Below are 15,121 nucleotides of genomic sequence, written 5' to 3'. Positions count from 1 at the left end.
TATGCACGTGCACTTAGAACCTAGATATATGATTGCCTCATTGTATTATGTACTCAATTTAGATTAATTCTTATAGTCTGTGAGAACCAGAAGAAACATTTAGGTATTCAAGACTGATATTTTGTTTGCCATTAGTGTCAGTTTAATTTATTTTTACTCTTGAATGATTTAGTAATCAATTAGTTTTAAGCAATCTCATATTTTTTCTTTTAGGATTACAGCTACTATGCCATGGGATTCTTTCTTAAATACAGTAGGAAGGTCTGGCCTGTGCCATTAGAATGAGCTGTGTATTTACTGTTACTAGCTACTCTTTTTTTGCTTTTTGTTTTGATTTATTTAATTACTTTTGTTTGTTTTTTTGTGTGTGCCAGAAATTGAGGATAGATGGTGATTGTGGATTTGTTCTTTTAAAATAGGTGGATGGGTTGAGTGAAATGAGGCATGTGGATGACAAGCCAACCAATCAGTATACAGTAACTCCTCACTTAAAGTCGTCCCGGTTAACGTTGTTTCATTGTTACATTGCTGATCAATTAGGGAACATGCTCGTTTAAAGTTGTGCGATGCAATTCTAACGTCCTTTGGCAGCTGCCTGCTTTGTCCACTGCTTGCCCAACCGAAAATGAGAAGTAAAACTAATTTAGAGCTAGAAATCTGACCTTTTCCTCTGTGTTGCAGATGAAACAGATTTAGACAGCTGCCATGCTTTAAATCAGGGATTCTCAAACATATACTTTCTTGCTCTCCCCCACTCCCCACCATCACCACCATGCTATAAATACTCCATGGCCCAACTGTACCACACAACAACTGTTTTCCTGCATATAAAAGCAAGGGCCAGTGTTAGAGGGTAGCAAGCACGGTAACTGCCCAAGGCCCACAAAGCTAAGTTGCTCAGGCTTAGACTTCAGCCCTGGAGCCCCAGGTTGCAGTCCTGCATGGTGGGACTTCGGCTTTCTGTCCTGGGCCCTAGCGAGTCTAATGCTGGCCGTGCTTGGCAGACCTCCTGAAACTTGCTCACGGCCCCTCAGAGGCCCCAGACCATTGGTTGAGAACCAGTGCTTTAAATAATACTCCATACTTTTCTGTGTGTTTTGGAACTCTGACACTTTTCAAGGTTCACATACATTGGATATCAGGTGTCAAGGCTGCAGTAGATGAGAAGTTTTTAAAAACTTGTATTAAGCATAAATGGTAGAAATAGAAGTAGGAATATGCCTGATACAAGAAGTAGATCACTGGAGACCCAAACCTATACTTGAGTGTATACTTCAGCTGAATTCAATGGAACTGCTCATCTGAGTTCAGTTATGGAACTGGCTTCTTGACCGATAACTTCGGTATTTGTGAGGTCAGTATGAATTCCAGTCACAACAACAAAATAATAGTCTTTTCATACCCGTATGCAATTCTAGAATCCAAATTTGTGGGACACAAAGTATCACTAATTTAGTCTGGGATATTCACAAGTGAATGCCATCAAATCTGCAAACCATTCAAGAGCTCCTTCAGACTTCACCATGTATATTGTTTAGGTTGTGTTTGGCAGAGTAACATTGAAAAGGCAGAAAGTGGTGGTGGTTTCCTTGTAATAATGTTACGCTCCTGGAATCCCAATTCCCCAATAACAAAACCTCAACCCACAACATGATGGCGTTGGACTCGAGTTCACAATCTTCAGGCAGTGTAGCATCAATCTAGAGTAGCAGTGAACCAGTCAAATGCAGTCACTTGAGAAGAGATGCTTCAACCTTCCAGGCTGCGAATCTTGTCCTCAGACACATAAGCAACCAAAAGACCATGCATATATATTAAGTTATTACCAGTTTGTTCAGCTGGCAATCTTCCTGATCCAAAAGTTTGCTGGTGATGCTTGCTTATATGTTCCAAAAAGACAAAAATGTAATGTCACACATTCTGCCTCACTCATATATTGAGCATCAGTCAGTCCTTAGCGACAATAATCCAACATGGGTACCAGATACCCCAGTTACCTAGCTTTCATCTTGTTACACCTGTGACTCTCAAATGCTACCTGGCAAATAGAGAAAAGGACAACTTACAAACATTTGTTGACATGTTTAAACCTTCATTCCATCACACTAACAGTGCTGAGTGTCCACACAAGTGCTCAGTAAGAAGGGAAACAATAGCACCAGAGCTCTAGCTCAGTTGATCTGTCTAGTGAAGATGGAAGGCAATAAAATCTTAGACAGTATAAAAATAAGGAAATGAACAAAGAATTGTTTCACGAACAGAATGGTGACCTTGTGAAACTCACTGCCAAGGACAGGTAACAATAGAAACCAGTGGCTTAGCATAGTCTGAAAGAGAGAGGCTGCAAGGACAAATTAGCTTAACATGATTAATTGCATGATCGGTATTTTTTGAGCCACTACTATAGAAATCTATTAAATAGTATTTCAATGACAAATCTCTCCTACAAGGGCTGCAGGTCACAACAAGTTGTCTGCAGGTCACAAGTTGTCACAAGGCACTGTCTATAGCTGCTATTCCATATACATTTTTGATTGTAATCCTCAATCCAATTGCTTTTGCATCTTTAAATAATACATTTTATAACATATATTAATGTCTTTGTTGTAGTTCATCTCCGCATTAAGCATCACATAGTGCATTCATATTAGCACCAAAACAATTCATGATTAATGTTACGAATACCAAAGGAATTCATAATGATTTTCCACTTATTGTAGAGTGTTGCTGTAATTAACTCAGACAGTATGTCTGTGTTATAAAATTAGATATAGGAAGCTAATGATTATTTAGATGTTAAATGGGGAAAATACCATTAAAATTGCTTTTTAGTTGTACTGGGCAGTAAAAACAGACTTATTAATTCAGTGATGATATTGGGGAATTACAAAGCAGTGTGAGGAATAAACTTCTCACATGGTGCCAGACATCAGATATAAGCATATGCACACAATGATTCACTGAATTGATCTTGTACTATTGCTTGATGTTACTGTCACTCCTGAGTTTGTGAAATTAATATTGGTCTGTGGTTAAAAAAAGAAGAAAAAGAAAAAGTCATTTTCTCTATCACTTTTGAATGTTCGTTCCCTATCTTCTAGGAAAGTTTCACGGTTGATCAGGTAACCTCTCAGGCTTTGTCTAGAATCATCAGCTGGAAATAGTCAACTTCACTCTTTTTTCGCCATCTAGACTCGGAAAGTAGGTCATGTTTGAAAGCTAGGTAACATGTTTTTAAACACTATTTGACATCTAGTGTTGACACAGTTTAACGCCTTTAAAATGTGTTAGCTGGTTGTTGTTGGCCCTGCGGGGGATGCGGTAGCCCTCATTCCACAACAAGTCTCAGGCACATTTTCTGTAATTGGGCTGAAAATGATTTTGTCCAGGCTGCAATTATGGTTTAATCATTTAACGTATTATCTGAGAGATTGGTAGGAAGGGGTACCCACTACTAGACAACCAGTGTAAGCAATCGGGTTATTTCCGTATTATAGGATGGGGGCTCTGGATCCCAATGCTGCATTAAAGGCCAAATTTTGATTCAAAAATTCACATTGACCTAAATGGGACAGGAAATTGGACCTCAATGCAGCAAACTTGCAGCCTTCTATACTTTGTAGGCAATATTGATAATCTTTCCCAAAAGCTACTCATGGACAAGGTGGTAGCCTGAGAATACAGAGAGACTGGAAAAAGACGCAAGGGAGAGTATTGAGCATGGCAGCCCAGTAGAACTGGCAACCTCACAGCCACTTATGTTGCCTGACAATATGTCAACATGCTGCAGTGGTTGGCACCATCTACACAGCTATTGATAGGGCACAGCAACGTTCTGTTCAACACACAGTATCCCCAGTGGTGCTTAGGCATGGAACTACCTAGTTGCAATTTATAGAAAAACTAGAAATACCAGAAATAAGCAAGTATAAGTTTTATAGTTTGATTATTTTGCAACAGATATTCCTGCAACAATGGGGCTGCTTCCGTGTCAACTTGACACCCTGTCACATAGTGCTAGTAGTGTAAAGCTGACCCAGCACTCTGGTTACTAACGTACCAGCTATTCCATCCTGGAGTGGACATAATTTGGAGATGGGTGCTCCATGGCTTAAGTAGGCAGGAGGCTGACAAGCTAATGAGAACAAGCAACCCATCAGCTGGGAAGAGTTAAAGCTGAGGAAAGAAGAGTATGGGTAGGAGGATGGTAGGGGCCAGGGGATACAGGATCTCAGGATGAGGAAATCTTTCCCTTTGCTTCTGGAGAGTGGGCTAATGGGGAAGCTCACTTGTAAGTCACCTGTACTGATGAGCTGGAGGACCCCAATAAATAATACAGAGGTGCTTACGAAGGTGAAAGCATCCAGTCTGTGTGCAGCGGTCCAAAGGATGGAGAAGATAGCCTTGTTACACACCCTACTTCCATGGAAGTTGGATAACAAGTTAGTAACAATGTGGTCCATTATGCAAGGAAAATTCAATAACTAACACTACTCACCTGCTGTAAACTCCAACCAGGAGAAAAAAATTCCAATTCAAACCTTCTGCAAATGTTATGAGTGTATTATTTATCAGGCATGCAGAGTTGAATTTTTTTTTCCTGCTCAGCAATATCATTTACAGCAGTGTAACAATGTAAAGAAGAAAACTGTCTGAATTAGGTAGCACTTCCTCCCATAAATTTCACTGTGTAAGAGTTAGGGTTTTAATCACACTATTGTGTATTATGAAGCCTCTGACTGAGACAGATATAGGCATCTTTTCTACGGTGCCCTTTTGGCTATAAACATCACTCCATGCATGTGTAACTGGATGACAGAATCATAGGCTACTGACAGTTGGGTTCTTATGCAAACACTTCCCACCAGCAGTAGCAATGGTGAGAGTACAAGTATGCACAAGATGCCCATGGCCACCAGGGCTGGTAATATGTTGACTAAGCCTGCTCAGAGCACAGCTAAACAATTTTAAATGCTGCATTTGCTAGGAATCCCACCTCTAATACCAGTGGAGCTGCTCCAGTGGTAGCAATGGTGGATTATTTTTGCCAAAAACCTCTCTAATGTAGATAAGGCCCAAAGGCCTGACTCTCCTACAAGATTTGATAGGAACGAGACTGGGCTCCACTACTTCTGGACAATCTCCAAAAGATACTCAACATACTATGATAAGTACTGATGAATGGGTTTCTACCACCTCTTTCAAAACCAGATTACTTTCCCCAGCTGACCTTGCCATTAATAAACGGTTTTGTTTTGTTTTTGTTTTGACTAAGTAGCAAGTTGCTTGCTGGTTTACTTCCAAGTCTTTGTTCAGCATGTACTGTGGCAATTATTTCAGTGGCAAAATACATAACAATCAAGGAGCCACTAAAGTAAATAGTCTGACTCCTTACACAGATGCTGATTTCCAGAGCTGAAGTGGTCTGACTCAAACAAGAGCCACATTGTCTGCATCTTTTCCTCATATTGAATTTCTAGTCACAACAGTCACGCAATCTCTGGAAACAAACACCTCCCCTTACACCTTGTCACGATTTTACCACTTAAATGTGCTTATCACTAGTGACTATGTCTAATTTCCTGTGAAGTAGGAACCAGACACTGCCCCACTTTATAGTGTATCATGTAATGATGTTTCCTTCAAGGCGCTGTGCACCTCTTGCAAGGTTCTGACTGGCGCCAACTCCCCCTGACATCTCAAGGCTGTATCTCCCTAAACCTTTCAAGAGCAGGGACTCCCTTTGTTCTATATATTTAGACTTCACACCGTGCCCTGTGAATTCATGGAGTTCTATAAATAATATAAAAGATTAAAAATTTTAATCCAGCAATTATTTCATTTAGGCGTAAGGGCCATCTGACTTTATAAAATAATAATGGGAAAGCAGCATCACTTCTTCAATGTGTTAGGACACCTGATATACTGTTAGTGGTATAGAATAAGTTGATATTAAACTGGAGAAATTCATTCACTTGCCTATGACTCATACATTACTATCCATAGCTATCCAGAAAAGAAATATCATGTACAGAGACTTATTCTTTATTGCTTAATTCATCACCCCTGCAGCTGCAATTCCCAATTTAGCTAGTGATGCTATATAAAGTAACCTATAATACACTAACCTAAAAACAGCAGCAGGTAATTCTGTTTTGTTTCACCAAAATTATGAGGGATAAGTGATCCCTTTTATATCCTTTTCTCGGCAGCTGCACTGTATCTGAGAAGCCTTTTGTTCCTCATGCTATATAAAATGATTAATGTGCTTGCTGTGCCATAAGAATCATATTGGAAACTACAGGTTGCAGCAGTACTGCACTTGTTTCTTGCAGGCTTGCAGCGTAGTTACTTGCAACCCTAAATTCACTGCAATTTAATCCTACAGTTATATTGCACAGAAACCAGTCCAGTGGTGATGGGATCTAATGGGCAGTTTCAGGTAACATCAATTAAAAATATCTATTATTAGAATCCACTGGTTTAATATGAAACTATTATCTAAGAAGTTTTCATCTTTCTCTGAAGACTGAAGAATTGACAAAAGATTATAAAGATTGTAAAATGTCTAAGACTAAATTGACCCTTAAAAGCGTGGATATAGAGTACAATATAGGGACAGTTTCAGGACCCTGGCTATAACAGAATGAAAGACTCTGCTACAAGCTAACTTAAGCAGAGAACTCAGCAGATATCTATACCAGGAGTGGCCAAACTTACTGACCCTCGGAGCCGCATACAATAATCTTCAGAAGCTTGAGAGCCACAACACACACACACAATCTGTACCGACGGCCGGCGCCTGCCAGGGTGCGGGGCTTCTGCCCCGACTCCCCTCCCCTGCAGGACTAAAGGTTTATACCCCTCCCCACCCTTCAGGGGAGAGATCCCACCACAGGGTCCCTAGTCCCACCACCGTGCCAAGGGGCAGCCCGAGCTCCACCCCACCCAGCCTGGTAGGCGGAGAATGGGGAGGACTCCACGAGCTGCACTTTAATTGTAAAAGAGCCGCATGTGGCTCACAAGCCACAGTTTGGCCATGCCTGACCTATACTAGAATATAACTTCAAATCTAAGCAAGATGAACCAGATTTTTACATGAACGTGTTTTGCTGCAAGTCAGAAATTTCTTGCATGGGACATTGCACAGAACATTTTGAACAAAGAACTGATATGGAAGTAATTAATGTATGATGCCATTATTATATTGGACACCGAATTGTAACTGTTTATTAATAGCAAATGTATTGGTTTGCCTAAAACCATTTTGTATTACATTAACCAAGGGAGCTACTGCAACTGAAAACACAATATGCAAATGTCAGATTCCTCAGCATCTTTTTGCAATGTGTTATAGAACAAATTCTATACTGTGTCCACCTTCACTTTATATCAGTGGTTCATCGCTTTGCCATTTCACTGATATACTAATATCACACTTGGAATATGATGACTTTTTTTTTTAAAAGGCCAAGTTACAGTACAACTATGGAAACAAAACAACATGTTTTCAATTCACTATAGATCTAGCTTTCTGACAATCTCTTGCTTTTGAATAAGCAGAAAAACAAATTAGTCATGTACAGTGCTTTAACAGAAAAAACACTCAGTCTAAAACCGAAGGGCATAAATAATTCATTGCATCAGTCTTACAAATAAATAATTGTAGGGACTCAAAATGTAGGATTGAATTTCCAGTTTAAATGTAAACACATAATTAAGTTTAATCATTTACTAGAATATAGGACACAACAAATTCACAGAAAGGTACATATTAGACTAGGACATATTCTGAATCAGTGTCAAACGTCTCTAGTCTATTTTTTTCCATAAAACAAACCAAATAAATCCCTGCTGTAACTTTTGAAGTCAAAGGCCCAACTCTCCTCCTTTGATGTTAATGGAGTTGCTGCAGATTTATACTGATGTAACAAAGATCAGCATTTGGTTCACTCATTTGAACACAGTTACACTACATATGAATTTGACCTGATGTGTTGCATTGCACCATTAGAAACAAGTTTGAGGTAGAGAAGAAAGTCTTATTAGGTTAGAGTTCATGCCAATATCTTGGCCAAAATTTATTTTAAGGCTGCCAACCTAACTCTCCATGCTGTTTCAACTTATTATTATAAAATTAGTGTGGGTACATAACTCATGGAAGAATTCTGCACCGCTGTGCACGCACAGAATTCATGCCCTGTGCAGATCCGTATGTATTACCTACCTCATAATGGTGAGGAGACTTAACTAAATATTCATAAAGTGCTTTGAGATCATCTTGACCATCCTCCTGCCAATACAGGACTGTTCCTTACAGCACATTTTCTAGACATTTGTCCAGTAAAGTTTTAACCTGCCAGCCAAGCAATGGGGCTTTCACATTGCTTTGGAGACTGTTCCACTGTCTAACTAACTTCATTTTTTATTTTTTTTCCTGATATTCACCCAAATCTTTCAATTCCTTAATTGTATCTATTATTCCTAGTTATACTTCCTCTCTGCAGAGCTCAATGGAGAGCTCCAGAAAGCTGTTCTAATTTGAGCAAAGTTTAATTTTAAGCTTTTTTCCGACCAAAGAAAAGTTATGCATACTGTCTCTGCTTTTTAGTGATCTTAAGAGCTTTGAAATAGTCAAACAGTTTAAATGTAGCTAAAACTGTTAATCACATTCATAAAGTATTTCACAATATCACTTTTAATATTTACTTTTAATTTCTGTTCTGTAAAAAAACATCACTTGTCCTAATGACAGGGATTCGTATTGCTAATGGTGAATTTTGTGACTCTGCAAATGCGTGATCAAAGCAAGAATAATGCACCACAATGTACTCCATATATTTATTTTTATTTATGATAATATCTCACTATGTAATAGTAAGGAAACAGTAATATACTGTGTAAAAATGACACCTGGGTAATGAAACTTTATTGCAACCTCAGTTATTAAATCTTTGCTGAGAGAGGGCAAAGATTTCTATGTAGTTTATAAAGTGGATAATTAAAAGAGATCTATTGTAATCGTTAACATCCTATAGCGGACATTAGGTCAGTTATATCTCATTTTTAGAAAGAGGATTCCCATCTGTGTTCCTACATAATCTTGCTTTGCATTAGTCAGAGTCCCAATTGACAGGGTTTTCTATCTAACGCTCTATCATAGAGGTTCCCAAACGCTACTCTGTGCATAGCTCGCTGGCACAAGGTGCTGGCTCCTCCTTTGTTCCTAATCTTAAACTTTATTAAGATGCATACTGTATTATTAACCATATAAAGCAATTGCTATAGATGCCACAGGGAGGTTATAAGATCACCCTGGAGAGGAAGGTGGTTCACATAATAATCCTTGTATTAAAATGTGTTCCAGATTATGGAAATATTTGGAAACCCCCTGCTCTATCTAATCTTAACATCACCACATTATCTTATGTCTTGTTATTATGACTGAAATTATTTAACTACATGGAATAATATTCCACAAAGTAGCCTTGGAATTACTGGCAGATTGCAGTTGATCAGAATACTAAACAGACAAATTTCAGATTCGTTATTCATAACATGGTAAATCAAAGTCTTTATACAGCAGTTGCCATTAAAAAGCTCAACATTGACTACTCAGCCAGTACAACTGTGATATCTCCTTAACATGGAAGATGCCAGCATATTAAAATTACCGCAGAGTAGAAAATGTAGGGGACTTTTAAGCTTTATAAACTTGGATTTTTATAGAGTGCAAAGGAGGAAGAAAATATAGACAGGGGATATATTATCCAGTAACCAAAGTTTTCACAAACTTCATATAACAAGCTTCTGAAATGCAATCCTTACTAATAATCACTTATGTATTTAAATACCGAGTTACAAATACCACCTGATATTCCCAAAAGTCTGGGGCCTGTATATTCTAAAGTGAACAACTTTTGGGTGCCAAAGCAGAGAGAACCTAAAGGAGCCTTATTTACATAAATACTGAGCATACACCTGTTAAAATCAGACCTCTTACGGTGTTGAGTTGGGAAGCCAAAGACTGGGGCACCCAAAATTACTAGTCAGTCAATTACAAAATTTTAGACCTGGACTGTTTAAAAATAAAATGAACACTTAAAAAAATCTTTAACTGTTAAACCAATCCATTCTAAAGTGTAATTAAGGTATAAAAACCACACTAAAATAAATATATTTTCAAGTAAAAGTGTATATTAGTGGAGTATAAACTATAGTCCATTATGAATATGCAACCATTCTCCAAAATATAAATTATGTTTGGGTAAATTTAGGTCTGAAACATTTAGTCATCGTCTAAATTCTAACTGCAGGCATAGCTATTGGTACAGTCCTTGTAATAAACAATTTTCATTCTTGTAGACATATACTGCACATTTATAACAATCTCTTCTAGTGTTAATGGCTCAAAACAACTCATACTCTTGTGAAATTATCTACATAAATTTGATAACTGGCCCAGGAAACGCCAGGAAGTTGACCTGTGCAATGGTAAAAGTAACATGCCAAGTATGGCTTGGGCTTGAAGGATAACTTCCTGGCCTGTGATCCAATTGGTCTGCCCCCAGGATTGCTTGAAAGTTGGCATATGTTGCTCTAATGACTTTTGAACGTAAGTGTATGTAATAGTCCGCGGTTGGGGCCGTGCCCTCTCAGGGGCCATCGGGAGCCAGGCCGCCTCACTACACGGCCCAAATCAGTCTCCGGGTTCTGAAGGTCTTGGGGTTCTGCCCCTCAAGCAGGGGCTGAACAGAAGGCACACGATTAATGCAATGAGTCCCAGCCCTCAGTCAGGGCGGGACAGCAGACACTAGGGCTAGGCTCAGATCCTTCCCGCAGGCTGAGCACCCATAAAGTCAATAAGCCACGGCCCTCATTCAGGGCGGGGCAGCGAACCAGTTCTAAGCTCCGGTCCTGGCAGCCGGAGCTGAGCGGTTACAAAGTCAGTAAGCCCTAAGCCCTAGCTCAGGGCGGGGCAGCACACAAGAGTCCAGGGAGCTCAGATCCCCCCTGCAGGCTGAGCAGTAACAAAGTTAACAGGCTAAGCCCAGGCCCTCAGTCAGGGCGGGGCACCAAACACAGCAGTTCTAGGCTCAGCTCCTTACAGCAGGAGCTGAGCAACAATAATAGTTCTAGGCTCAGGTCCTTACAGCAAGGCTGAGCAGCAATGATAGTTCAGGGCTCAGGTCCTTGTATCAGGAGCTGAGCTACAATAATAGTTCAGGGCTCAGGTCCTTGCATCAGGAGCTGAGCAGCAATGAGAGTTCAGGGCTCAGGTCCTTGTATCAGGAGCTGAGCTACAATAATAGTTCAGGGCTCAGGTCCTTTTTAGCAGGAGCTGAGCAGTAATATCAGTCCAGGGCTCAGGTCCTTGTCTCAGGAGCTGAACCACAGCAACAATTCAGGAAGCCCAGACGCTTAGTCAGGGCGGGCAATAAACCATAGTTCAAGGCCCAGGTAAGTGCAGGCTTCTCTGCCTGAGTGCTGGCAGGAGGGGGAGTCTGCCACCCGTGCGTGGGGTGGCAGGGGGGACACAGGCCCACCCACTCCTCTGTGTCCCAGCCCGGGGCCCTAACAGCGGCGTGGATCCGCTGCAGTCAGTGGGGATCCTGGCCGCAACACACTGACATGGGCACGTCAGTGCCCTCAGCCGGACAGGGGTCGGCTACCCCCGGGCTACACTCCATCTCCCCCTCCATGGGTACCTGCTCCTCGCTGGGCTCTGCAGCGGGGTCCCACACCATGGGCTCCTCGGCGTGCTGAGGGCTCTCTAGGTCGGGCTGCTCCTCCGGACTCGGGTCACGGGAACGCTCGGGCAGCTCCTCGGGGTACCGGGCTCGGGGCAGGCTCGGCCAGTCCACCTCGGGGTACCTGGCTCGAGGGAGGCTTGGTCGGTCCACGTCCGGGTACCTGGCTCGAGGGAGGCTCGGTCCGTCCGCGTCAGGGTACCTGGCTCGGGGCAGGCTCGGTCCGGCAGGAGCCCGAACAGGAGTGTCCGTCCCCTCCAGCCGCTGGGCTCCAACTGAGTGTTGAGGCCGGGCTTTTATACTTCCTGTCCCGCCCCTTGACTTCTGGGGGGCGGGAACAGGCGGCGGTGGCTCCGCCCACTGAGGTGGCTGTTCCGGTTCCTCCCTCTCAGGGGCCGTCGGGAGCCAGGCCGCCTCACTACAGTGTATTTGGACTGAATATTGTTATTTGCATCATCGTGCATCTATGAGTCTCGGTCATAGACCTGGACCCCATTGTGCTAGGCACTGTACAAACACAGAACAAAGACAGTCCCTGCCCCAAAGAGGTTACAGTCTAAGTATAACAACAAGAGACAACAGATGGATAAGGACAGATGGGGGAATATGAGGAAACAGTACGAGTCAGCATGGCAGGTAGTGATCTCAGTACACCAGCAGCCTAACAATTATCAAGTTTCTTGTAGACCTCACAGTTACTGAGAGGTTTGAAGGAGGGTTTTAAAGGTAGATAATTAATTAGTTCTGCAGATGTTTATGAGGACTGCCTCCCAAGCATGAGGAGCAGCTAGGGAGAAAGCATGAAGGTGTTTGTTTGAAACTGTAATAAATGGACAAAGGAGGTTGGCATCCTGGGTCAATTGGAGGCAGGAATCACCTTTTTGATATGGAATAAGATGATAGGTTGGGTGGGGATAGGTCATGATGGGCCTTGTCACAGGTGCGGGTGCTTTGTAGTGCCCCCTGTGGGGCCAGACATGGTACTGCAGGCTCTCCCTGCCCTAGTTTACAAGTTATAGCTGCCTGCGCAGAGTAGGGTGGCCAATGCAATAAGCTCTCCAACAGTCTCTAATCAGTTAAATAAAAATAAACACAGAATTTGACTGTCTTCGCCTTTAAACAAACCAATCAATCTGAAAAGGCAAGTGGTTATTTGCAACACTTGAAGGCAAGGCCCTGACCTCACCCTAGGGTTTTGGACTAGTACTGTGGAATTCCTCCTCTGTTTGAGTCTCAACAACTACCCAGAAGCAGACAAGCCTTGTTAACTTCCATGCTGGCTCCCAATTGGTCAGTGTCTCCTTCTGGCCCTTCTTGCTCTCTGAAGCACTAAGTCTTGCTAGTAGCAAAGGTCAAGTGGACTTTCCTCGAGCAGGGAGTTGTCAGGTCACTGACAACTTCATCAGGGGGGCAGAGAAAGCCTGATAGACAGTGAAGACAAGTAGCTTATGTTTGATGCAATAGAGAAGGGAAAGCCAGTGATGGAATGCAAAGAGAAGGATGACACGGTCAAAGTGACTGGCTAGGAAGATGATCTTTGCAGCGTCATTTTGAATGGATATCAACAGGGCAATACTACATTTGTCAAGGTCAGAGAAAAGGGTGTTGCAGTTATTTGGATGCAAGATGATGAAAGTCTGGATGAGAGTTTTAGTTGTGCAGGTAGGCAGGAGAGACCATATCTTAGAAATGTTATGCAGAAAGACTGCCAGACTTTGCCATAGCCTGGATGTGAGGACCTAGAAAGATCCAAGTCAATAAGAGGACATCCAGGTTATGGGCCTGAAGTGACAGGCAGGATGGTGGTGTTGACATAGTGATTGAGAAAGAAGGTGGCAGGAAGAGGGGAGATTAAGAGCTCTCTTTAGCCATGTTGAGCTTCAGCTGAGTTCTAGACAACCATCAGAAGAGGTAAGAGACAGACTGATATTTTAGTTTGGACAGATGGAGACAGGTCTGGAGTAGAGAAGTAAATCTGTGTATCATCCATATAGAGATGGCAGTTAAATTTGTGTTTGCAGATGAGATACTCAGAGATAAGGTGTAAAAGGAGAAGATGACCAAGAACAGAGCCCTATGGAGCTGCCTCAGAAAACAGGTGGCAGGAGAATGAGCAGGTCCTTCAAAGGACATGATGATGGTGCGATTAGAGAGACAGCGGGCTTTTTGTCTATAGAGATGTCCATACCATGTTAGTTTAAGATTTCCTAACTAAAATTTCTAGTTATAAATAAGCAAGACAATCCAAAAGCATGGCTGAGGAATTCAGCACTTGTGGAGGGGAGGGTGAAAGATGAATGACAGTGATGAACTCCAAAAGCAAGTGCACATATACTGGAAAAAGCTTCATCGTATATACAAGATGTTAAACACATCCCAGAACAGGTGTCACAGATCTGAGGTAACTGCGCTTCTGAAACCTTTACTGACCTCCTTGAGGGCAATCCCCTTTGTTCTCAGGCCTCCAGCCATCACTTGGCTTGGAGCAGGATCCTGTGATCTACTCCCAGACTAGGGATTAGGCTGCAGACTCCTATAGCTCACTGTGATCATCCCAGCAAATCTAATTTTAATTCAGCACTTGTAGTTCTATTCTCTCACGGTCAATGACAGGGTTAACCAGTGACCAGTGAGCTTTCATATAACAGAGTATTTATTATTCAGATCAAAAGCATTACAGAGCAAAAATTATCTTGAAAACAGCTTATATGCATGTTTTACCTGGTGTGACTCATCTTCCACATGGGAACCCTAGCAAGTTTCAGAGTACTTCTGGCCCTCTTGCAGGGCATGTTCTCCTGGGTCACAGTTTCATATCTGTTCTTGAATGAGATGAGAATGACCTCTCGCCCTAGGGTGAGAGTGGACATTATATACAGTTTTCAGTTCCTTGTTTGCCACACCTCCTGAACCAGGTCAATCTAGTATATGCAATTTCCCCAAGGAGTTAAGGCTTCTCCAGACTTATTACCTGCCTATAGGGGCGGATTCAGCCTCCAAATTCAATAGGTGCACTATATAAACTACTGACCATCCACAGCAGCAACCTCTTCCCTGGCACTGCAACCCTAATCCTGACCCACTGTGGAAGGGAGTCCCTGGGGGTGGGATCTGGAGACTGAGCCCGTCCCCCATTCTCCCTGCAGTAATGGCTCTTGTCCCATGGAGCTGGGTCCAGCTCTCTGCCTTGGGCATTGCAACCAGGTGCACAGGTTTGCAGCACCACTCAGGTTTGTCCCACTCATGATAGAAGGGCCACCAGGCCAAATCGAAGTGGGCAGTAATCATTAATTATTCATTTCCTTGGTTTTAAGTGCTTAGGTCTGTAAACTCTATAATTGGCAAGTAGATTGTGACTCAACAATTTAAAC

General features: G+C 42.1%; 1 long non-coding RNA gene across 1 annotated transcript in view; it reads right to left on the bottom strand.

The window, feature by feature from the left end:
• LOC123373627 overlaps window positions 1-14,576 on the bottom strand; it is a 32,766-nt gene extending 18,190 nt beyond the window's left edge. Inside the window, exon 1 of the long non-coding RNA XR_006580789.1 lies at window positions 14,472-14,576. This is a non-coding gene — a long non-coding RNA (uncharacterized LOC123373627). The remainder of the gene's footprint in view (window positions 1-14,471) is intronic.
• Window positions 14,577-15,121: the final 545 nt, after the last annotated feature.

The sequence above is a fragment of the Mauremys mutica genome, chromosome 7 (assembly GCF_020497125.1).
Source record: "Mauremys mutica isolate MM-2020 ecotype Southern chromosome 7, ASM2049712v1, whole genome shotgun sequence".
NCBI classification, from domain to species: domain Eukaryota; kingdom Metazoa; phylum Chordata; order Testudines; family Geoemydidae; genus Mauremys; species Mauremys mutica.
The sequence above is the reverse complement of the archived record's forward strand: the minus strand, read 5'-3'. Positions and strand labels throughout refer to the sequence as shown.